This window comes from Physeter macrocephalus, chromosome 14 (genome assembly GCF_002837175.3).
Source record: "Physeter macrocephalus isolate SW-GA chromosome 14, ASM283717v5, whole genome shotgun sequence".
Taxonomy (NCBI): domain Eukaryota; kingdom Metazoa; phylum Chordata; class Mammalia; order Artiodactyla; family Physeteridae; genus Physeter; species Physeter macrocephalus.
In genome coordinates this window covers 7,521,430-7,545,805 of record NC_041227.1, presented here as the reverse complement: position 1 = coordinate 7,545,805, position 24,376 = coordinate 7,521,430, and the positions used below count along the sequence as shown (strand labels likewise).

At 39.8% G+C, this 24,376-nt stretch overlaps 1 protein-coding gene and 1 pseudogene across 1 annotated transcript in view; both read left to right on the top strand.

The window, feature by feature from the left end:
* Nucleotides 1–24,376, top strand: part of DOK5 (docking protein 5) — a 157,403-nt gene that overhangs the window by 7,483 nt on the left and 125,544 nt on the right. The window lies entirely within an intron of this gene.
* On the top strand, nt 13,453–16,086 carry LOC112066201 (60S ribosomal protein L21-like; annotated as a pseudogene).

Below are 24,376 nucleotides of genomic sequence, written 5' to 3'. Positions count from 1 at the left end.
GCTGTGTGTACTGTGTTATGGGTAAGAGGCACATGATTGTTCTCAGGTGACTTCATAGCTTTTAGGAGATTCTTAGAGAGAGCAGGACTTTTGTGTCCCAAACCCTGTCACCTCCCACCCTCCACAATTTCCAAAAAAGGTTAAGAACGACTGTCTCATTTTTTTAAATTAAATTTTTAGATTTTAGGTAATAGTAGGTTCACATGAGGTGTAAGAAATAATACAGAGAGATTTCGCATGCCCTTTACCCAGTTTCTCCCAATAGTAACATCCTTCAAATCCCTAGTATCACAACCAGGATACTGATGTTGGTACCATCAAGATACAAAACATTCCCTCATGACAGGGTCCTTCGTGTTGTTCTTTTATAGCTGCCTCTTCTTCTCCGCCTTCCCACTAACCCTAAAGCCCCGACAACCACAAATCTGTTTTCCATTTTTATAGTTTTATCATTTCAAAAATATTATATAAATGGAACCATACAGTATGCAATGTTTTGGGATTTTTTTTTTTTTTTAACTCAGCATAATTCTCTGGAATTGTCGTGGTTGCCTTCGGTATTGTGGGTATCAAAGTTTCATTCCTTTTTATTGCTAAGTTGTATTCTGTGATATGGATGTGCCATAGTTTGTTTAGCCATTCATCCATTGAAGGACATTTGGGGGTGGTTTCCAGTTTTAGGCTGTTATGTATAGGCTGATAATAAACATTTGGGTCTGGGTTTCTGTGCAAACGTAAGTTTTCATACCTCTAGGAGAATACCCAGGAGTACAGTTGCTGTGTTGTATTGGTAGGTGCATGTTTAGTTTTTCAGGAAACCGCCAGACTGTTTTTCACAGTGGTTGTGCTATTTTACATTCACACCAGCAACGCATGAGTGATCTAGTTTCTCCGCATCCTTGCCAGCATTTGGTGTTGCCCCCCAGTTTTTGGTGTCAGTTTTGGTTTAGATGTTCTGATGTGTGTATATTGATATCTTCTTGTGATGCTGAGATGATGATTGACATCTCCTTGTGATGCTGAACATTTTTTCGTGTTCTGATTTGCCGTCTGTACATACATTTTGGTAAAATGCCTAGTCATGTCTTTTGCCCATTTTCTAATTGGGTTGTTTGCTTTTAACTGTTGAGTTTTGAGAGTTCTTTGTATGTTCTAGATATTAATCCTTTTCAGACATGTGGTTTGCAAACATTTTCTCTCAGTATGTAGCTTATTATTTTAATCCTTTTAACAAGGTCTATCACAGGGCAGACATTTTTAAGTTTGATGGAGTCCAGTGTGTCAGTTTTTTTTCCCTTTTGGTACTAATGCTTTGTCCAGCCCAAGATCCCAACTATTTTTTCCTACTTTTTTTCTTTCCTACTATAAATATTTTATAGTTTTACCTTTTACATTTATGTCCATGATCCATTTTGAGTCAGTTTTTATATACAGTGTGCATTGTAGGTGTAGGTTCATTTTCCGCCTGTGGAGGTCCAACTGCTCCAGGACCATTTGTTGAAAAGCCTGTCTTTTCTCCATTGAGCATATTTATGTGTATCTATTCCTAGGTCCTCTACTCTCTTCCATTGCTTTGTGTGCCTCCATTGTACAGTGATATGTCTATATATGTCTACATGTGTAGCTGTACAGTGTCTTGAAATAGGGTAAACTGGTTCCTCCCACTTTATTTTTCTTTTTCAAAATTGTTTTAGGTATTTTAGGTCCTTTGCTTTCAATATGAATTTTCAAATAGTCTTGACTAGAACTACTACAAGTCTAGCTGGGACCCTCCCTCCCTCCCTCCCTCCTTCCCTCCCTCCCTCCCTTCCTTCCTTCCTTCCTTCCTTCCTTCCTTTCCTCCCTCCCTCCCTCCCTCCCTCCCTCCTTCCTTCCTTCCTTCCTTCCTTCCTTCGTTGAACTGGTGCATTTTTAGAATAGTCTTGACAATAACTACTACACATCTTGCTGGGACACTTTCTCTCTCTCTCTTTCTTTCTTTCCTTCCTTCCTCTTCCCTCCCTCCCTTCCTTCTTTCATTCATAATTGAATTGGTGCATTATTTTTTTCCTTGGTGGACGTAGCGTACATTTGGGACTCACACTTCAGTTTGGATCTCAACTTGGCCACTTACTGACTTTGTGGCCTTGGGGAAATGGCTTACTCTTTCCGAAATGTAGCTTCCTCATGTACCAAAATGAGGATAATAATATGCTTCTCATAAAAGATATCAAACTCTTAATCCTGTGCTGACTCACAGTAGAAACTTCATGAAGGTCTGTAATGTTGATTTTTATTTTTTATTGTTAAGAGATTGAGGTGATATTTGTTGTTTGTTGTCTGTAAGAACCATAAACTGGTAGAAATTAATTCACTCGTATCTCAGCAGAAGAGTCACGGCTTTGGTAATGACCAACAGGTAGCATTGTACTTTCCTCTTGCCGTTAACTTTAGCGATTCATTTTTCTAACATCGGGTTTATTTAGGAGCCACTGATGAAACACTGTATTAGAAAATACATAGTTGAATATGTTAGACAAAAATGGCAGACCTTTGATTAAAGATTGACCATCATATTTTTGCTTATTAACTCTACACGTCTTCCCCAAATGTGAGAATCATGGCTTGAGAGACCATTTTAGGGCAGTAAACAACACTGAATCATAAAATGAGAAAAAGTGCTACTTCTTATTTAACTCAGCTCAAGGCTAGGAGGCCTTTTAATAGAAAACCATGCTTAGGTGCAGAGTCTTCAAAAATATCATATTTTATTGTATTCGTTAACATTATATTGTATTACATTTTACCTTCAAGTGATACTAGTTTTCCATTTAAGATAAGAATATATAGTTTCCTCTTTAAATAAATTTATTTAATTTAAAAAGCAAAGTTTTAAAATAGATAATTAACACATAGTGCAAGTGTTACAAAGAAGCAGCAAAAACTGTTGGGGTAGGTGGTGGAACGCAGATGCAGCACAAATCCAAATGGTGGGCTGTGCGTGACTGAAGTTTGGGAAACACAGGATGATTGCACTTATCTTTTTAAGTGGGTTTCGTGAAAAATTCTTTACTTGTAGCTGCCGTATGGCTTGATTTCATACAAATATATTAAAAATTGGGTTCTAAGAAAAGATATCCCATGTACTCAATACCACCCTCTAAGGAACTTCTGTCTGATATGACTATGGGTGTGTGTGTCCCTTCCCACCCCCAACTCCCCCAAACCCACAAACTTGTCTCAATTTGCTTAAGTTTTTATTTTATCTTCCCTTAATTCATTTATACAGTGAATACTTTAGTGGTTAATAGAAAGAGAAATTAGCCTATCTTATGAATGGACTACTAACTCAAATTAAAACACTAGCTTGAGTTCAAAGCTTTTACTTACTACAGGTTACACTATTCAGGAAAGCGCTATAGTCTTAAAATGCATTTTATTATCTTAATACCACACATTAACTTAATAAAAGAAAATTATTTCTAAAAAACTTTAAGAAATCATACCTCTTTGAATCCCCTAGTGAAAGAGTTCATTGACTTTTCATATGAACAATTTCTTCAGATTTCCAGCTTTCCATTTACCAATAGCAGGTATTTTAGCTCATTTGCCAAAGAACCACTTTTTGAGCCTGGGTTGTATTTCACCAACAGTGACCCCAAATCTAGATGTTATGAAACTAGTCAGGTCTTCAACATCCATTAATTCAGATGGAAAATGTTGTGTGAAGTGTGGTTTGAAAGGAACATTCCCGGGCACTTGGCCCCAGGAGAGGTCTTAGTCCATTTGAATCCATCTTCTTCATTGATGGATGATTTTTCTCTGATTTTCTTCTGGCTGGCCCTCTCTTGGTATCCAGATTTTAGCTTTATATTTCCTGCCTGAGACCAACCTATATGGATCATCACGTCCAAAGTTTACCCCTCGCATTCCTCTAGAACATTGTTCTTATTTTTGTGCCAGATACATTTTTTTCTTAATTTATTTCTTTGTAGGGTATGTCGTCTCCCACTAGGCTGTAAGTTCTGTGAGACCAAAGACCTTGGCTATCTTATTCACTGCTGTATCCCCAGCTCTTGGCCTGTGGTAAATGCTCAATATTTGCTGATTGAATGAATAAATGATTTTACTGCAGGTCAGAATAATGGAATGAGACATTCACATGTAAGAAAACAAGGAGAAGACTGTGCCTATGTCCCACCTGATTTTGTTGTATATTCTATTTTTGAGTGGTAGGATGTTCTAAGATGTCTCATAATTGCTACTGGTATGTAATCTGCAAATTCATTACCAGGGAATTCAGCAATTAACGCTCGAGGTTTGAGTTGGCCCCCTTAAAATTAAGTTTTATTTGATGTTTTTTGGAATAGGTAATGTGTATACTTGGTACAAAATTCGAAGGTACAGAGTTTCTACATTGAACAGTAAGATTCTTTTCATCCTTGTCCCTAGGAATCGTCTAGTTTCCTTCCCCAGAAGCAACCACTGTGAATAGTTTATTCCAGAAGAGTCTATGTATAAAAAGTTTTTTTGTGTGTGTGCATGAATGTATGTGTGTACGTGATATATATAATTACATACTCATCTGAGCCGTGCTTTTCTTATTTAGCAACATGTCATTGTTTTCAATAATCAGATAGAATTCCAGTGTACGGGTATATTTGCTGTATTTGCTTGCTTATTTATCCATTCTTCCTTCTTTCCTTTCTTCCTTTTACTTACTATTAAATATGTGCAGGAAGTAGGAGTTTTTATGTCCATTTTACAGATCAAAAGACTGAGTTAACTGTAATGTTAAATTTTTGTGCAAGTCACACCTGGCAGCGCCTAAGTTTGAGTTCAGGCTGCTTCTCTCTTGTGGAGCGTCTGAGTAATTCCTTTTTCCCTGTTACAGACAGTGCTGCAAACCACCCCCCCATCTCATCCCACGATGAGCATATTGGTGAATAGATTCCTAGAAGTGGACTTATTGTCCAAAGCATATTCACATGTAAAATTTTATCAAAGTTGCCTTGGAGGATGTTCCCAGAAACCTGTGAATCCACCCCTTTCCTCCCATTTTGCAAAAGTGTGCTTTGAGAGCTGTTTCAAGATTCTGCTAATCCAGTAGGTGAAAAGTGAATCTGTTTTGCACATAGATTTTCTCAAGCATAACGCTGAGTTCTTGGCAATTTTATAATTAGAATCTTTTCAGTTTTGCAGTCTTTTTTCTTTTAGGAATGACATTTACACAATTTAAAAAGTAGTTATTAAGTAAGGATTTAGAAATACATAAAGGATGATTTATTTTCTTAGAACAGCACCTTCCTGGGAAATGCTGTGTCAAAATCTTTGACCTAGAAGATATGATAAATCATATGTTAACTGTGGCTGTTTTTGTTATTTTTATTCTGAAGTTAAAATGATAAAACTGAAAATTTGCTCAACATATATTGGGTAAAGAAATATGTTTATTGAATCAAACAAATGCATAGTAACTAATGTTGCCCAATCAATATATTTATTAACTCACTCAGTCTTGTAAGATGCTTCAAGTGGGTCCAGCTTGGAGGAGGGATGATAGACTAGCGTCTCTGCCCATAATAAATGCTCAATAAACATTTAAGTAAAGGAATAAACCCCTGAAATAACATTTTGCATATTCAGTTGTGAAACAGACAGTAGCCCTAGCATCTCACAAGTACATATATTCATAAATCCCAAGAAATTCCAGGACTTTTGAGGAATTCTATTGGGTGATGTTTGTTGGTAGCCCTTTTGCAGTCTCCAAACTGCAGTCTTTGGCATGGGACACACATGTTGAGACGAGAAACCTGGCTGGAATAAGGATGGCCTGATTTTTTCCCCTGTCCTGCTGCTGGCCCTCTGCTGTGACCAAAGCGTGTCACTGAACTTCTCACACCTCAGCTTCCACTGTGGCAAGATGGAGATACAAATGTCTGACCTCCCACTCTTCCCACCTGTCTGCCTCTGAGCCAGAAGCATGATTGTGGATGTGAAGAGCATGCCCAAACACACACAATATCCCATTTAGTCCCAAGTTGGTCTCTGCAGTGCCCTGCTATAGGCCACCTGAGTGGAAAATAGCAGAGAAGACTTTGGATGCCACTGTGCTGCTATGACTTGTGTCAGACCACAAAACAAGAACAGATAACTTGAAAAAAAATTATTTTTTATGGTTTACTTTGGATTTCAAAAGGCAGTGTTGAATTTCTGACAAGAAAGAAAGGAAAGAAGGAAGGAAGAAGGAGGAAGGAAGGAAGGAAGGAAGGAAGGAGAAACAGGCCCACACTACCTACAATGAAAGATGGCGTTTGCATATATGAAGTCTTTTTAATTTACTAGTGTTTTATATTACGTATACATGGTGAAGGAAACAAGGCAAAAAAAGATAGAATGAAGAGGGAAGTTCCCTCCTACGCCAGACTTGTCTCCATTTCCAGGCAATTCTAGGCAGATTCTTGTATATTTGTATGGAGATATGTATATGCCTATATATATGTATAGGTATATATAAAAATGCATGTGTTTTTGTGTGTGTATAATTTACTTTGCAAATCATATTATTAAGTACTGTTATATACTCTGTCCCTGTTCTTTTTAACTTACGTTGTAGCACTTTTCAGAAAATTTTATAGATACCCAATATTCACTTATTTGGCTGTTCCATGATTTCTTTAATTCGCTCACACTAATAATGGACATTTTAACATAGTTTCTAATTTTTGCTAATTAAACAATGAAGCAGTAAACATCCTCGTGCATGCACTTACGCATACATGATACTATATTTTTCTAAGATAAATTCTAAAAAGGAAGTTGCTCTTGCAAATTTGTGTATATTTAGAGTTTTGATAAATAGATCTAGTTTTCCTTCAAAGAGGTTGTACATTGCACCGAGAATGTCCAGAAATATTTGTTTCTGCCGGTCCTCACTTGGGGTGTGTTTCAGCTCTGAGAGCGTGTGTGTGTGTGTGTTTAACTTTGGAAGGATATTCTCCTGCAAGGATGTTCCTTGGCCCCGTCCTCCACTCCCCAAGTTTATTCTGCTTACAGCAAACTGATTACCTAGTAATCCAATCCAGTCCTATCCTACCTCTACTTTAAAACTCTCTAATGCCTTCTCCTTACACATAAATATTCTGCAATGTACTTAAGACACTCTGCGTGATCTAGACCCTGCCATATCTCTTCCCACCCAAATCAGTTCTCAGATCATTGAGCCCCAAGTCAGTACTCAAGCCAAACTTACCTACTTTAGTTCCTCCGGTGGCCAAGCTCTCTTTCCTCTGTTACTGCCCTTACACATGTGTTTTCACCGATCAGAAAACTCTTCCTCTTACTTGCTCTACTTCTTTCTCCTCCTGAAAAGCTCAGCTAGGATGTTACTGATGGTGCTTTTCCCAGCACCATCCCACATCTAAATGCTGGGAGAAGCCAGTCACCACATGTGGATCTTTAAATTTAAATTAATTGAAATCAAATAAAATTTAAAAAATTCAGTTCCTCAATGACACTAGCCACTTTCAAGTGCTCCATAGCGACATTTTGTTAGTGGCTACCATGTCGGGCAGCACAGATATAGAATATTTCCGTCATTTTTGAGAATTCTGTTGGACAGTGCTGCCTTAATTTCTTCGTAACACTCATGGCTGTTTTAAAGTATGTGATTGAACATGTTGTTTTGATGGTTTCACCCTCATTAGTCTGTGAGCCCCACAAGGGTACAGCTCATCCTTGTCTTGCTTCTTGCTTTTTTCTTATAGTAGGGGTTCAATAAGTATTTGTTGAATGAATGACTGAGTGAATTGAAGAATTCCTCCCAGCTCTTAACTTTATTGTTGTGCCTTATTGATCAGCAGGCCTTCTGGGAAGGGGCTGGATGTTCCATGCTTTTATCCAAGTCTCCTTCAACATTCCAGTTAGACACCTTAGCAGGACCCTAGTTCTTTCACCACCAGCATCGTGGAGCTTTTTTCTCATTGGGCTTGCCGTTTCAGCATCCATTGCCTACCTGTGGAAAGGTTGACTGGGATTGGGCTAGACCAGTGTAGTGGCATTGTAGTGTGCTCCCAGATCTCCACCCGTCTCTTCCAGGACTGAAGGCTCCCATCTCCCGACTGGGAGTGCTATGAGTGTTGTAGACAGACAGCTTGAAGCCATGCCCTGTGCTGATGCTGAAGAGAGCTACCTGACCAAAGCCAAGCCCCTTTCCTGGGGCACAGCCTACTCTCATGGACTGCCCCAGTTTGGGACAACTCTGCAGGCTTCCAGGTTCCTGGGTGGAGATGGGGGCATTGCTGAGAGTGCATCACAGCTGACCTGCATCCTTGACGACCTCCTAGGTGTCGCTTCCAGAGCCCTTCCCACGAAACATTCTGAATGCAAATTTCCTTCTTAGAATCTGCTTTCTGCTAAACCCAACTTGCAGCAACGTGATTTGTAATTGCAAACCTGCAGCCTTAGCTCAGCCTTCCAAAGAGGGAGCCAAGACATTTTGCAAGAATGTGTTTTGCTTGATTTGCTGGCTCATGGTTTCTCCCTGTATTTTACCCAGTGTTCTCAAAACCAAAATGGTGGGCTTCCCTGGTGGCACAGTGGTTGAGAATCTGCCTGCCAATGCAGGTGACATGGGTTCGAGCCCTGGTCTGGGAGGATCCCGCATGCTGCAGAGCAACTAGGCCCGTGAGCTACAACTACTGAGCCTGCGCGTCTGGAGCCTGTGCTCCCGGAGCCTGTGCTCCCAACAAGAGAAGCTGCGATAGTGAGAGGCCCACGCACCGCGATGAAGAGTGGCCCCCGCTTGCCACAACTAGAGAAAGCCCTCGCACAGAAACGAAGACCCAGCACAGTCAAAAATAAATACAAAAAAACAACACCAAAATGTTTCTTTAGTTTACTTTTCAAAAAATGAAAGTTCGATGGCTCATTTCATTTCTTTAAAAAAAAATAATTGATTAATTAATTAATTTTTGGCTGCATTGGGTCTTCGTTGCTGCGCGCAGGCTTTCTCTAGTTGCGGCGAGCGGGGGCTACTCTTTGTTGCAGTGCGCAGGCTTCTCATTGCGGTGGCTTCTCTTGTTGCGGAGCACAGGCTCTAGGCACGTGGGCTTCAGTAGTTGCAGCACTTGGACTCAGTAGTTGTGGCTTGCGGGCTCTAGAGTGCAGGCTCAGTAGTTGTGGCGCACGGGCTTAGTTGCTCCGTGGCATGTGGTATCTTCCCGGACCAGGCCTTGCACCCGTGTCCCCTGCGTTGACAGGCGGATTCTTAACCACTATGCCACCAGGGAAGTCCCATTTCATTTCTTATGTTGTTAAAATGCACCGGTCTCTTCAACAGACTCATCTAATGAATGAATTAGGAAAATACCTCCACTGGTTCATTACATTGAATTTGGACTTGGTAAATTATTAATATCAACCGTGGTTTTCTCTGGGAGGAAGAAACTCCAAATAAACAGTAGACAAGATTTATATGCATATTACTTTAACTTTTCTTGCTCGAAAGGCCTGATGGCAGTTCTTTTTCCTGAGTGCTTGTTTACACTGTCATAAAAGGAGAATTCTGATTATAGCTTCTTGTAGCCAGAGGGAAGGAATATGCTTTTGTCTGCGGATTTGAGTCTACTTTAATCCTGAAAGGGGCGTAGCCCACTCATGGAGAGGAGACAATCTGATTTTTCTTTAAAACTGTCAATTTCATTGGGCAACTGTGAATTTCTGGAGAACATTTGTAACATAAATGCAGTTCCAGAAGACATGCTGACTGGCAGATGTTTCAAGATTGATTAAAGATTTAGAAAGAACTACATTTCCCCAGGCTGCCGGACTACCTTTTAATGAGATTGACAGTTTTACACATGGGATTAAAAAAGTTCTTTATCATACAGAAATAAATTTCTTAAGTTAAATCCGTTTGAGAGAGATGGATACAGGATAAAGTGTGAGTGAAGCAGATTGGACATTTTACTGGTGTTTAACTTTGAAGCTTATTTTTCAGAGATAGATGAAGTTGGATCTTTCAAAGAGGAAAAAATCATTTTGTTAGACTAATTTCTCTATATTAAAGAAGGGGTCAGCTCCCCACCAGTTATGGTCATGCATTCTAGGGAATTTGTAATCGTGATTTTTAGATGGGCATTTAGGCATATGGAGTTAGAAATGAGAAGATTTTCATTTTATCTTGTAAAGGTTCAAACGGAGAAAGGCATTGGCATGTTAGTTGGAGAAACGACCAACAAGGAGAATATAAGGGTAATTAAAAGAATATTTCTCACTATTCTGTGATCTAGGCATGCAAGTGAAGATTATATTAAATTTAAGGGGTAACATATAAAAAGAATAATATCAATTCAAGTTTTGAAACCAGAGGGGAGAGAAAAGGACCAGAATGATTAGACATTCATGGTGCGAAGAGATTTGATATGAACTCGTTTGATCCCTGTATTTTGCTGATGGGGAAACTGAAGCCAGGAGCAATTTCATGACTTCTCCGAGGCTCTGGCCCCTCAGAAATCATATTTTTAAGCTACAATGTGGAATCTACAATGTGGAATTATCCTGATATATTGTGAAGCGTGCAAAAAAGCAAGTGGCAGAAAAAAAGAGGGATTTTGGCACAGATGTGTGCACCTGAGTATTTCTGCATGGGAGTAGATGAAGGATGGAATAGTTCTGGTCTTAACTCTTGGAAAGTAACTGTGCTTTCCTCTAAGAAGTGGAACACTGGACGTAAAGTGAGGTGGGTGCTCATTTGCTTCTTAAATTTTATGCTTTTTAATTTATTTATCTATCCATTTGTTTGTTTATGCACATTCCTACGTTTTGTAGTGGAATAAAAATAGTATCATGACCCTAATTGGGCAGAAATGGAGGATACCAGTTGGAAGATAAGACTTTTTTTTTAGTGAACTCATTTTACTTAAAATATGTTGAAATTCATTCTCTGCATGACAAGGGCATATCCTCATGTATTGTCTTGTCCTGAAAGACATGGTCCAGTAACATCACTGACCTTCTCTCTCCTGTATCTCTTGGAACTTGGGAGAGCAACAGATTATGTTCATTCATAGGTAAAGTCATCATATATGACTTTCACTGTATATTTTCTTTTGCAGGAGAGAAAGCTAGGCCACGTGACTTTCTGCACCTTAACATAATCATTATGGCTTTGCCAAAAACGCTGTAGACGTCCTCACAATTCTAATGAAATATATTTCCCTTTAGTGATCACTATTAATGTTTTAATTAGGAGCATTGAGAGCTCAGGTTTTCAGCAACATCTCACGGTCATAAATTGGAGGATTAAGTGGTCTTTTTACATATCATATTAAGTTTATCAAGGGAACAACAGCTCTAGTTTGTCAAGAGAGAAAGATGGTATTTGGATTCTATGCTTAAATACGTAAGCATGGCAGCTTCGTCAGTGAGAGACTGTGGTTGGACTGGACAAAGGGGAGAAGAAAGTTGGGTCAGATTTTCAGAACAAATCAAACTGATTTGGAATTTCAGTATATCTTGATAATTTGTTCACTTCCAATTTTCTGTGTCATTTTACAAGTGTTGATGTTCACTCTTATGTAGCAAAATTACATCCAATATTTCAGACCCAAGGTCTTGGTGAACCGTTTAATTTGTATAACCCAAGTCCTTTGTTTAGGACAATAATAGAATGCAGGGAAGGAGAGAGAGAATCTTGTCGCTTTGAGCTGGTTTTATAAAGGTTTGTTTCCAAAAGCTATTGAACAGTAGTTTTGTAGGTTTTGGCCCTACAGCCAAATAAAGATTTTTCTGTGGAAGCATAATGCCGTCTCATTACCATGTCAGTGTAGTTGGTTGTAATTTGGACGTAGAAATACTGATAGAAATTATTGTGAACTCTATGAATCAATATACTGAATTTGGACCTAACAGTAGTAGGACACTTAATAATTGCTAGTGCCATTAGGATTTAATAATAGTAGGACACTTAATAATAGTTGCCACTAGGCAAAACATTATATACATGTACAGGGGAATTAGTTACTACTTGTGACGCCATTTTAATAGATGAACAGAGTAAGGGTCAGAACAGTGAGTGACATGGCTTGTTCAAGGTCATATGGCCGAGCAAGATGAACCTGGAATTGAGCTTGGCATTTCCTTAACTCTTAACTCTTTGAATAACATTTAATCATTGGTATTACTCTCTTTGAAGGGAGAGTGAAGATTCTTAAGTGCCGTGCTAGATTTTCTGCGTTCATCATCTTTCTGGGTCTCTCTCAGGCACATGTTGTTAGCTTCAATTAAAGTTTCAGGAAACTCAAGATCAAAGAAGTCAGAAGTTGTCCAGAATCGCAGAAGTGGTCAACGACCAAGCAGAATCTGAACTCCTAGCTGTGGTCCCACCGTCCATGCTATAGTCCTGTTACTTATACCAACATGGGTGCAGTGAACCCAGAATGTTGGTCCATTTCATCAGGATGTTGCATGGAAGAGAAAGTGTGTTGAATCACGCATCACCCGCAGAGACTGCTTCTGGGATGTTCTGCTCCTGCTGCAGTTACTATAGTACCGTTGAGTCACTATTAGTGGAATGATTGTTAAGTGGGAGGAGTCACCACTTCCACTGTCTCTGGCCAGTTGGAAAGGGCCTCTCTGGCACTGGTAAAATTAAGGCACAGAGAGATGAAATAATTTACCAAGGTCACACAGACGAGACACCCACATCTGTTTCTATGATTAACCACACTACTTGACTAAATATATAGCATAATGGTCAAATCTGGGTTTGAATTCAGTCTCAAACCTTTAAGATGTACTGTCATTGTCCTCATTTTACAGGTGAAGGATTTAGCCTTACAGGGAATGCATAATCTACTCAAGGTTGCCCTACTAGTACCAGGAAAAGCAAGAGGTTCAGACCTATGCCTTTCTCTGCTTAATCTTTACAATACTAATGCAGGTCTCTAGATCCAGTCCTCGTCATTTTAATATCAGTAACAGGACTAGCTAAATGCTTTGAGTTACTACTGTAAGACTGCTTCTTTTAGATATTTTCTTGAACTACTTTTTACCTGATGCTCTGAAAATAAGAAACATGGAAGTTGCTAGTAAGGAAAAGACTAAGAAATGGATCTGAAGGAAACCAAAGTGAATGTCATGCAACTGACTTGAAAACCAATGGCAGGAGATTGCGGCTAGGTGTCTGAGCCCTCTTTATGAGTTTATTCATTCCTTTAGAAAAGTAAACTAATAGTCTAAAGCTAGGTTCCATATATAGAATCTTTAGAAGAATTTTAATAACCAAGACCATCTCATTCAATATAGTAAACTAAATTTGAACACTGGACACAAAAAGAATAGGAAAGAGCACATTGATGTCAATGAATGTTTTTCCTCTTTTTATTGTTACAGTTTTGCAAGGTTTTCCAATATTTTTCCCAGTAATAAAATTATATAGCCCTTTCGGCCAGAACCGCCATCTTCCAGTAATTGGCCAAACTGACCAACACAAAAGGAAAGAGGAGGGGCACCCGTTATATGTTCTCTAGGCCTTTTAGAAAACATGGAGTTGTTCCTTTGGCCACATACATGTGAATCTACAGGAAAGGTGATATTGTTGATATCAAGGGAATGGGCACTGTTCAAAAAGGAATGCCCCAGAAATGTTACCATGGCAAAACTGGAAGAGTCTACAGTATTACTCATCATGCTGTTGGCATCGTTGCAAACAAACAAGGGCAAGATTCTTGCCAAGAGAATTAACGTGCATATTGAGCACTCTAAGAGCCGAGAGTGCTTCCTGAAACGGGTGAAGGAAAATGATCAGGAAAAGAAGGAAGCCAAAGAGAAAGTTACTTGGGTTCAACTGAAGCACCAGCCTGCTCCACCCACAGAAGCACACTTCGTGAGAACCAGTGGAAAGGAGCCTGAACTGTTGGAGCCCATTTCCTATGAATTCATGGCATGATTGGGTGTAAAGAAAAGACCTGGATGATACAAATGTCTCTCTTGAGTAGAAGTGTTGTGTCCTCTCCCCCAAAGAACTATTTAAAGCACATTTTAATTGTGTCCGGGTTCAGCGGGTGATGTCTTTACTTTTCAAATTTAGTGGTTTTTCTTCCTGAAGGATGTGAGGTAGTTTGTTGTGCAATATACTCCATTGGTTAATAAACTGCTAGATATTATTTATTAAAAAATTACATAAACCTAATGCCCCAATACAAAGTTGTTATTTTAGTATATCTCGTTCCATTTTCCCCCCATGCTTCTAAAATTTCACATGGTTGCTATGATTATATATTTACAATGTCATGTCCTGTGTATGTTTTAAAATGTATTGCATTATACACATTTTCTCAAATAATTACATAATCTTTCAAACCATAATTTTAAAGTCTGTGGTACTCTGTTGAGTAGGTACATGATTACTTGATAGTTAAAACAGTTAAACTGTTTCAAATTCAAATAATGCCCAGGCATATAACTTTGACCATGTAAAGGACTGTTCCCTAATAATCAATGTGATTATAATAAGGCTAGAGAGTTTGAATATTTTAATGACCCTTGATATGCATCGCGAATTAACTTGCCCAAGATCCACAGCAATTTACATTGCTGTCAGCAATGTGTGAAGGGACAAAGTCCAGTTTTTAAGATGAGAAATCTGGCAGCCTGCCGCCGATGATGCTGACATTCTGTTTGTTTTGCAGTCTTCCCTTCCCTGGTCACAGAACTTGGCTTGGGATCCCGAACTGAGTAATAAAGTCATACCTACAGTCCTCAGTGTAAGTTTCCACCCTTAGCATGAAGATATATACAGTATTTTGACTAATGACTTCCATCATTTAGACACTCTGGAAATTCTTTAGCTCAGTTAGGAATTTCATTATAACCAGAGAAAAATTAAATATGCTATTTGCAATGGTGAGCTATGCTGTCTCCAGCCCATTAAGAAACTACTACCAAATGGGTTCAGTGACCATTTTGATTTTATTTGTTCCAAAACTGGAAAGAGGACCCATGATACCTGTTTCTGAATTTTGAGCAAATTTTAGTCCCTCAGCTAATACTCTGAATGCAATTTACTTGTTATACTTGCTGACAGCAGAGGGCAGTGGATTTGGTTTTGTGGCTTATGCCCTTTATTAATTATACTCCATCGATAAAGCGATTTACATCTCCTATGACGCTGGGAAAGTTAATAAAGAAAGAGTGTGTTCTTTCTAGTGAGTTCTGTCGTGAGTGAATGTGCACCTCTGGTAATTCGTGGTATATGCGTGGCTCTATCAGAAACCACATCAGCAATTGAGACCTATTACATCAGTGACCTAATCATTCTTCTATTTTAAAATATTTCATGAACATACATTCATTTGCGGCTCCATGAATTCCACACATGCATTCACTTATTTAACACCTTTTTATTTAGTGCCTACTATGTGTGAGGCTCAGTTCTCGGTACTAACAGATAAATGGTGGATCAAAGGAAACTGGAAAATATATTAATGATAAATGTACTCATTTAACCCATAATTAATATTACTATAATAATTTTATATATGATATTAAAAATATAGTAATATTTTTAATGTTAAATTATATGCTATTTAAAAATTTTATAGGTATTCACAAGGCTCAAAATTCCAGAATTAAAACTAAAAAAAAAGTACACATCAAAAATTCTCTCGGGCTTCCCTGGTGGCGCAGTGGTTGAGAGTCCGCCTGCCGATGCAGGGGACGCGGGTTTGTGCCCCGGTCCGGGAAGATCCCACGTGCCGCGGAGCGGCTGGGCCCGTGAGCCATGGCCGCTGGGCCTGCGCGTCCGGAGCCTGTGCTCCGCAACGGGAGAGGCCACAGCAATGAGAGGCCCGCGTACCACAAAAAAAAAAAAAAAAAAAAAAATTCTCTCGTCCCTTTCCCCAAATTTATCCAAATAGGCAATCAATGTTATAGTTTCTTACGGTTTTTATTTTTTCAACTGTATTTCAGGCATATATCTACATATACATATATGCATATGTAGATAAGCTTATACATGTGTTATTTTGTATACTCCTTTTTCCCCACATATATGGTGTACATACTATATATATTATTCTGCACCTACCTTGTGTTACTTAATAAATTTGGAAATCTCTCCTCATCATTACTTAAAGATCAGTCTCATTTCTTGTTTTTTCTGGTGCATAGTATTCCGTTGTGTTAAATATTCTATTAATTTGGAATTCTTAAGGTTATTATCTCCTTTTTTATTATTATAAATAGTACTGCAAATAAAATTTTTGTACATAAGTTTTATTCCTTTAGATCTTTTTTCTTGATAAGTGAAATTGCACATCAGAAGTGTGACAATTTTTCTGGCTATTGAAAAATGTTTTTCAAATTATAACCTGGAAGTATTGATCCACAGTATGTATGGAATACTATATTTTGTGTAAAAAAGGAGGGGGACAAGGCTGTATATTTACATTTGTGTGTATATGCTAGCATTTGCATAAGAAACTAATGAATGTAGTTGCAAATAGGTGACAGTGACTGGTTCAGGGGATATAAAACAGATAGGGAGGCTAATCAATATATACAACTGAAATCATTTTGAATTTTGAACCATGTGAATGTTCACTTTTAAAAATAATAAAATTTCAATTCTAATTAAAAATAATAAAATTTCAATTTTAAATATAAAGTTAAAAAGTGAAGTGTAATTCTATGTTATATTGCCATTTTCAATCTATGAATATGAATGGCTTTTTTTTTTTTTTAATACTGGGGTATCCAAAAACAGTACCATTAAGTGAAATTTATCACAAAGTACACTTGGTCATGGAACTTGTTCACTGATAGGATCTAATTCAGAGGTTTGCTGCTTTTATCCCTAACTCTTTTTTAAAAAATATTTTATTAGATTAGAGTTGATTTACAATATTGTGTTACTTTCTGCTGTACAGCAAAGTGAATCAGTTACACATACACATATATCCACTCTTTTTAGATTCTTTTGCCATATAGGTCATTACAGAGTACTGAGTAGAGTTCCCTGTGCTATACAGTAGGTCCTTATCAGTTATCTATTTTATATATAGTAGTGTGTATATGTCAATCCAATCTCCCAATTTATCCCTGCCCCTCTCCCTCCTGGTCTAACTCTTAAAAAAGAAGGGAAAAATAATAGGGTGTTTCCAAATCATCAGTCATTCACACACCCCTTCCACAATCTTTGTCATAGCTATGGACCACTTTCACTGTTTTCACTTACTAGTTTTTCTTTAAAATGAGTTATTTTCTTTATGTGGAAATTTTATAGAACTGCCATTCATGAAGAAAACCAATATCATTTTCCATAAGAGAAGCTATATTAGCGGGGGCTTTATCAGAGAATCAGAACCACCAGGAGATATTTCATCAGGAATTTATTTTCAGGATTAGTTCTTACAGAATTGTGGGAGCTGGTTTACAGAGTAGGTGTGCCCGATGCTGGAGCCTGACGTCAGCAGCGAAGACGGACGTGACGTGCGGGAAACAGAGACAAACCGGAAGCCATGTGGCTGGGATGGAAGCCTCTGATTGGCTAAGTCTCCAGTCCACCATCTTCAGCAATGAGGGCGTCGTGCAAGGCGGAAATGCGAAGATGGCACCTATCGTCACGGAGCTAGACAGACACTTGGCCCAGGTTTCTGAGGGGCTTAAGGAGGATCTGGCAGGAGCTGAAGAAGCTGCAGTGCAGCTGTTTCCTCACACCCACCAGGTGAACCCTCAGATCTCAGACAATGTACGTGAGCAGCGCCCTGCGCTGAGCCTCCAAAGTGTAGAAATAATATGGTGCGGGCTTCCCTGGTGGCGCAGTGGCTGAGAGTCTGCCTGCCGATTCAGGGGACACGGGTTCGTGCCCCGGTCCGGGAGGATCCCACATGCCGCGGAGCGGCTGGGCCCGTGAGCCATGGCCGCTGAGGCTGCGCGTCCGGAGCCAGTGCTCTGCAACGGGAGAGGCCACAGCGGTGAGAGGCCCGCGTACCGCAAAAAAAAAAAAAAAAAAAAGAAAGAAATAATATGGTGCGGCTTCACTTCCTCCTTCCAGATCTTGTGGTCCACCCTAACTCGGACCTGTGGAGGAAAGGCAATTCTTTGAAAAGTTATTTCTCGCTTAACTGGGTTGGCATAATATGAATCCACCACAAAAGTAAATACAATAAAAGTAAGTGGGGAAGGGGAGGGTGGGACAAATTGGGAGATTAGGTTTGACATAAATACACTACGATGTGTAAAATAGATAGCTAGTGGGAACCTGCTATATAGCACAGGGAGCTCAGCTCGGTGCTCTGTGACCACCTAGAGGGGTGGGGTGGGAGGGAGGTCCAAGAGGGAGGGGATATAAGTATACATATAGCTGATTCACCTCATTGTACAGCAGAAACGAACACAACATTGTAAAGCAATTATACTCCAATAAAAAAAGTAAATGCAATAAAAACCAAACAATATTATTGAATTCTAACTAGACACATCACTCCATGAAGGCACTGGTCCTAAGGCTTTCTCTTTGTTGAAAAGGAAGATGAGCAAGTTTTAGAGACCTTTTAGAGTCATTACTACCAAATGACTGGAATGTTCTCCATGACTCGTTCAGAAGGACTGAAAAGACAACATGAGTATCTTTCTCACGTGAGGTTCCATGTTGTTTAGTTCCTTTCCCAATATAATTTCTCCCAATCCTCTCATGATTTAATGAATACATGGTGGTGAATGGAGATGGGGTCATGCTTTGCATGCTCTTCTCTACATTTCTACTTCTTAAGTGAAGGTAATGGCAACGGCAAGGACAATATGGTAGACAGGAGGGAAAAGAGCAAGGCCAGATGTGATTTTATCATCTGTAGACCCAGTTCATTGAAGCCCTGTTACACATCAAGGGCAAGGATTATCTGCATCAAAGCCTTGTTGGCTTTTGAGGTGGTGGGCGAGAAACAAGCACAGTCTGGCTCTGATCTCAGAGGGTTTGGTGGTCTTCCTGGTACTCATTGGGGAATGTGGGGAGGCTGAGAGGCTGAAGAAACCTCATGACTTTGAGTCTCTGAGGCACCTCCTTTGTAAGTGTGGATGGAAGCAGCCAGGGGCTGGCTTCTCACTGAGATGCTTCCACTTCTTATTTGTCCCATTGGTGTCTCTCAGGTCTCTCTTGGTTTCCCAGCATCCTTGAATACCCCTCGCCTGACCAAACAGGTTTTAATCGGTTCTGCAGTTGACCAGCTAAGTGATCTTGGGCAAGCCACTTAAAGGTCCTGATAAATTAGGGATATTATACTTTCCAAATCATTGGGCAGTTGTGAGATTTAAATCAGGGTTTGGCAAACAGCGAACCCACGGGGCAAATATGCCCTTTCCTCTTCCCTAGTTTTGCAAATACACTTTTATTGGAGCACTGCCATGCCTGTTTGTTTATGTATCATCTGTGGCTGCTTTCACCGAACACAGCAGAGTTGAGTAATTGTAACAGAGAGAGACCTTATGGCCCACAGAGCCTAAGATATTTACTGAGGAAGAGCACCGACCCCTCGATTAAATAAGTTCGTACATATAAGTTCAATTCAAATGCTTATTGGCTACTATGTTTAGGTATTGGGCGTACAAGAGGGAAGATACGCAGACAAAGACCTCTACCCTCACGGAGCTTACAGTCTAGAGAAGGTGTCAGACTAAGCATTAAAAAAAGGTGAACTATATGTCAAGTGGTGATCAGTGCTATGGAGAAAAAATCAGGAAAGGGAGAGAAAGAGTGTGTGTGTGTGTGTGTGTGTGTGTGCGCGCATGTGTTTGTGTGTATACGGCGTAAGTTGCAATTTTAACTGGGGTGATCAGGAAAGAGAGTATCGTTTATGCAATGACTGGAAGGAGGTGGGGAATGGAGCTGTATGGACACATGAGGAGGAATGTTCCAGGTAGAAGGAACAGCAGGGCAAAAGGACAAAAGCTCTGAGGTAGGAGTGTGTTGGAAGTGTTCAAAGACAAGCAGGGAGGCCAGTGTACCTGAAGCAGAGTGAGTGGCAAGAGAGAGGTAGAAGATAAGGTCAGTGAGGTTGGACTTCTTTGGCCAACGCAAGGATGTTGCATTTTGTCCTGAGCATGAGAGAGGGAAGACGCTAGATAGTGGCGAGCTGGAGAATGCTGTGCATTGGGTTACATTTTATTTTATTTTTATTTATTTTTAAATTTTTTGGCCACACCACTCGGCATGTGGGATCCTAGTTCCCCGACTAGGGACCGAACCTGCGTCCCCTGCGTTGGAAGCACAGAGTCTTTCTTGACCGCTGGACCACCAGGGAAGTCCCTGGGTTACATTTTAAAAGCATCACTCTGGCTGTCTTTAGAGGATGCCAGCAGGAGCCAGGAGTTCATATGGCAGCTGTTGCAGTGCTCTGGGCGCTTGGACCAAGTTTATAGCTGTGGAGGTGGTGAGAAGCAGTCAGGTTCTGGACCTATTGTAAAAATAACAATAGGAGGATTTCCTAACAGACTAGAAATGCACGGGGGGAAAAGAAGTCAGGGATGACTTCAATACTTTGATTTGGTCAACTGGAAGAATGAGATTATCATTAACTGAAATGTGGCAAAATAGGCGATAGGGCAAGTTTTGAAGCAAAGATTGAGAATTCAGAATTGAACATGTTAATTTTGAGATGTCTATTAAAGACCCAGGTGGGACTGTAAATGCTTAGAATAACACCTGCCACATAGTAATAACCGATAAATGTTAACTGTTGTGTATAATATATATAAATTTAATATAAAATTATATATGTATATAAATACCTACTGTGAGTCAGCATTAGAGAAACAACAATGATTGTGTTCCCATCCCTGTCCTCGTGGTGCTGGGTGGGGCGACAGATAAATCCTCGGAGATTATATGTGAGATCACTGGTCTGGGGCATTGCAGCTTTGGGGGAATCACACAGACTCTGCCTGGGCCCAAATCATGATTTCTATGACATTAGTCACTTGTAGTTTACTTAATCTCTCCATATCCCCGTCCTCATCTGTAAAATAGAGATATCAACTTTATTTTTTATAATGCATCTAAATGCTCAGTAAACACTATCTTAGGACAAAAGGTGCTGTAAAATTATTCATTCGTTTCACAAATACTTGTTGAGTATTCACCATGTGCCAGGAGCTTGCATGGCATTGGTGGTATAATGTGAATAAGACAGATGAAGACCCCACCTTTAAGGAGATCCTAGGGAGGCTGAGGTGGAGAACAGATGGCAAATAAATGAAAATGGTAGGTCAAGCTAAAAATTACACGGAAAATTTTAAAAAAATATGTTCTGGAGCTACACTGTCCAATAGAAATATAAAGCAAGCCATATATGTGAGCCACATGTGCAATTTTAAATTTTCTAGAAGGCATGTTGAAAAAGTGCAATGAAACAGGTGCCGTTAACTTTAATAATTTGTTTAATCCAATATATGGGAAATGTTATTTTAACATATAATAAGTATAAAAAAATTAGTAAGACATTTTACATTCTTTTTTCTACTGAGTCTTCAAAATCTGGCATTTGATTTATTAGAGCATATTTCCATTTGGTCTAGTCACATTTCAAGTGCTTGAAAGCTACTTGAGGCCAATGGCTGCTATGTCGGACAGCACAGGTCTTTAGAGTGACTGGGTGTCTGCTTTAGATTGAGTGGTCAGGGAAAGCTGAGACCTGTGACAAGAAGGATCAGCCATGCAGAGATTTGGGGGAAGCCCTTCAGTATAGAAGGTAGAACCAGGCAAAGAGCCTAGGTCGAGAATGGGCTTCCTGTGGTAACTGAGAACAGGTCAATGAAGTCAGTGGGGCCAGAGCCCAGAGGACAAAGGGGATAGACATATGAGGGTGGAGAGCTACATGGGGCCAGATCTTCTAGGAATTCAGGGTCCGTAGTGAGGCGTGTGGATGAATTCTAAGTGTGTTGAGAATCATTGAGAAGGTTTAAGTAAGAAGTGATATGATCAAGCTATCGCTGGCTGCCATGGTGAGAGATGAAAGTGGAATGAATATTAAGAGGCAAGAGTGGAAGTAGACTAGAAAGCTCCTGTTGGAGAATGGAAGTCATTGGAGATGTATCTCGTCCAGCTTTGGAAGGTCCAGGATGACTTGGAGGAAGTATGTCATAAAGAGGGCTTGTCCAGGCTAAGTTGGGGATTGTAAGACACAGAGAGTGTTTTAGACCCATAGTCTTTGAACTTTTTTGATTACATAATTCATTCAATTAAAAAAAGCAAATCCTAATATTTTAATATTTATTCCTCTACATGTGTTCTATTTTCAATCCATACACTATGGTATTATATTTTAGAAAAACTTTTCTTATTTATTCCAGACATACATAAGTAAATACAAGTTTTAAAATGTTTTCCTTCACTTCACTGCACTCTGTTTTGGAAATGACTGTTCTAGACAAAGGGAATTGCACAGGCAAAGGCCTGAAGATATAACAAAGCATGACCCAGGTGGGGAATGGCAGTAGCTCAGCACATCTGGAGGGAACAGCGTAAGTAGGGAGGTGGGTGCGATGACGGTGAGGAAGCGTTCAGAGCTGTTTCTGGAGAGTTGCGCAAGGGCTAGGTCATGAAGAGTTTATATGCTGTGGGAATGATTTTGATAGATAATCTAAATACCTATATGACCGGAGGCCGTTGGTGGGTTTCAAGCTCAAGAGGGTATCTAGCATTTTGGTAAGCACTTTACCTTCATTTTCTCATTTCATTTGTCTTTAACAGGTGCAACGCAAGAACAAGTGGAAGGGTTTAAAGCAAGGTGATGACAAGAACATTGATTATTAATTAGAATATTCTCCTTTCTCTCCCCTCCACTTTCTCTAATTAAATTCTGTAAGTTGAACTCATGCTAGTAAAGACCACAGCCTTGAGCACAGAGAGAGTTTTCATTCCAGGGCAGACTGCACGCCAGCTCACCCTGACCCCTACCTCCATGGCTCCAGAAGAAAAACACTGCCTGGGGGCTAATCCAGTAAAAACTGTCCAGTTCTACCGAGACGTAGAAACGTCCATTGGAAGCTTTCGGACAAGAGTTTGGACGTTTTAAAAAAATACTGATTTACATTTCCTTTTATTTACATTCTTTGCTTACACAAAATTTCCTGGAAATGATTTTACTCTAAGAAGCAGAACTATTCCTTTTCCTTTGCTGGCAGGTTCTCTTTTTTGCCTTCCTTGATGAGGCAGGCTGGTGTGAAAGGGGCTGTTTCTCTATCCACAAATGCTCAGTAATTAACAGTCACACATTATGCCTAATCCTAAAATATATGTACGTGAAATAACATAACATTTTAAAAAAGCCTATTTTAAACTTTGTAGTTGTACAATTTTCAGCTTCTGATTAGAATTAAAGGGAGAATAAGCCCTTTCATGTTGAGTTTCTGGTCATGGCGAAGAGAGGTGTTTTATTGCTAATCTATTTAAACCACAGCCAGAGATGTATACTCAGAAAATCACTTTATCATAATGACTAATTGGAAAATGGACAATGCTGTTGGAACATTGAGAGAAATAGCATTGGGGCTTTCAAAGTGGGTACAACATAGGATCCCATGGCCTGGTTTAAGAGAGAACATTTCTCCTTCCTGATCTGCAGGAATCCAGTTAGCCCATTCCCCTTCTGCTTTGCTCTAGTTCATTTGCATTGCCCCAGGTTGTGCTGGATTGAAAGGCTGCTTGGCTTTGTGCGATTCCTGGGCCAGAATTACTCTCCCTGCTTGGCCACTGGGAGCACACTGCTCCTCCCCCCACCCCCCAAATTCATCCAGTTGATTTCACTTCTGGGATTCTGGAGTTGAAAGAGCAGCCTGTTGCAATGGGAATGAGCCAGAGGGCAAGGCTGGCTTGATCACCATTGTCTGGCCATGGTGTTCAATGTGACAACACAGAATAACAGCATTTGTGTCTGAGGATGGTCAGAGCCACCGGACTCCAACAAGAACAGCAATGGTAATAGCTACCATTTAATGGGTATTTTCTTTTCCTTTTTTAAATTGAAGTATAGTTGATTTACAATATTGTATCATCAATAGTTTGGGGTGTACAGCAAAGTGATTCAGTTATATACATATATATTTTTCAGATTATTTTCCATTATAGGTTATTACCAGATATAGTATATAGTTCCCTGTGCTATATAGTAAACCCTTGTTGCTTATCTGTTTTTTTTTGTTTTTTTTTTTTTTTGTACGCGGGCCTCTCACTGTTGGGGCCTCTCCCGTTGCGGAGCACAGGCTCCGGACGCACGGGCTCAGCGGCCATGGCTCACGGGCCCAGCCGCTCCGCGGCATGTGGGATCCTCCCGGACCGGGGCACGAACCCGTGTCCCCTGCATCGGCAGGCGGACTCTCAACCACTGCGCCACCAGGGAAG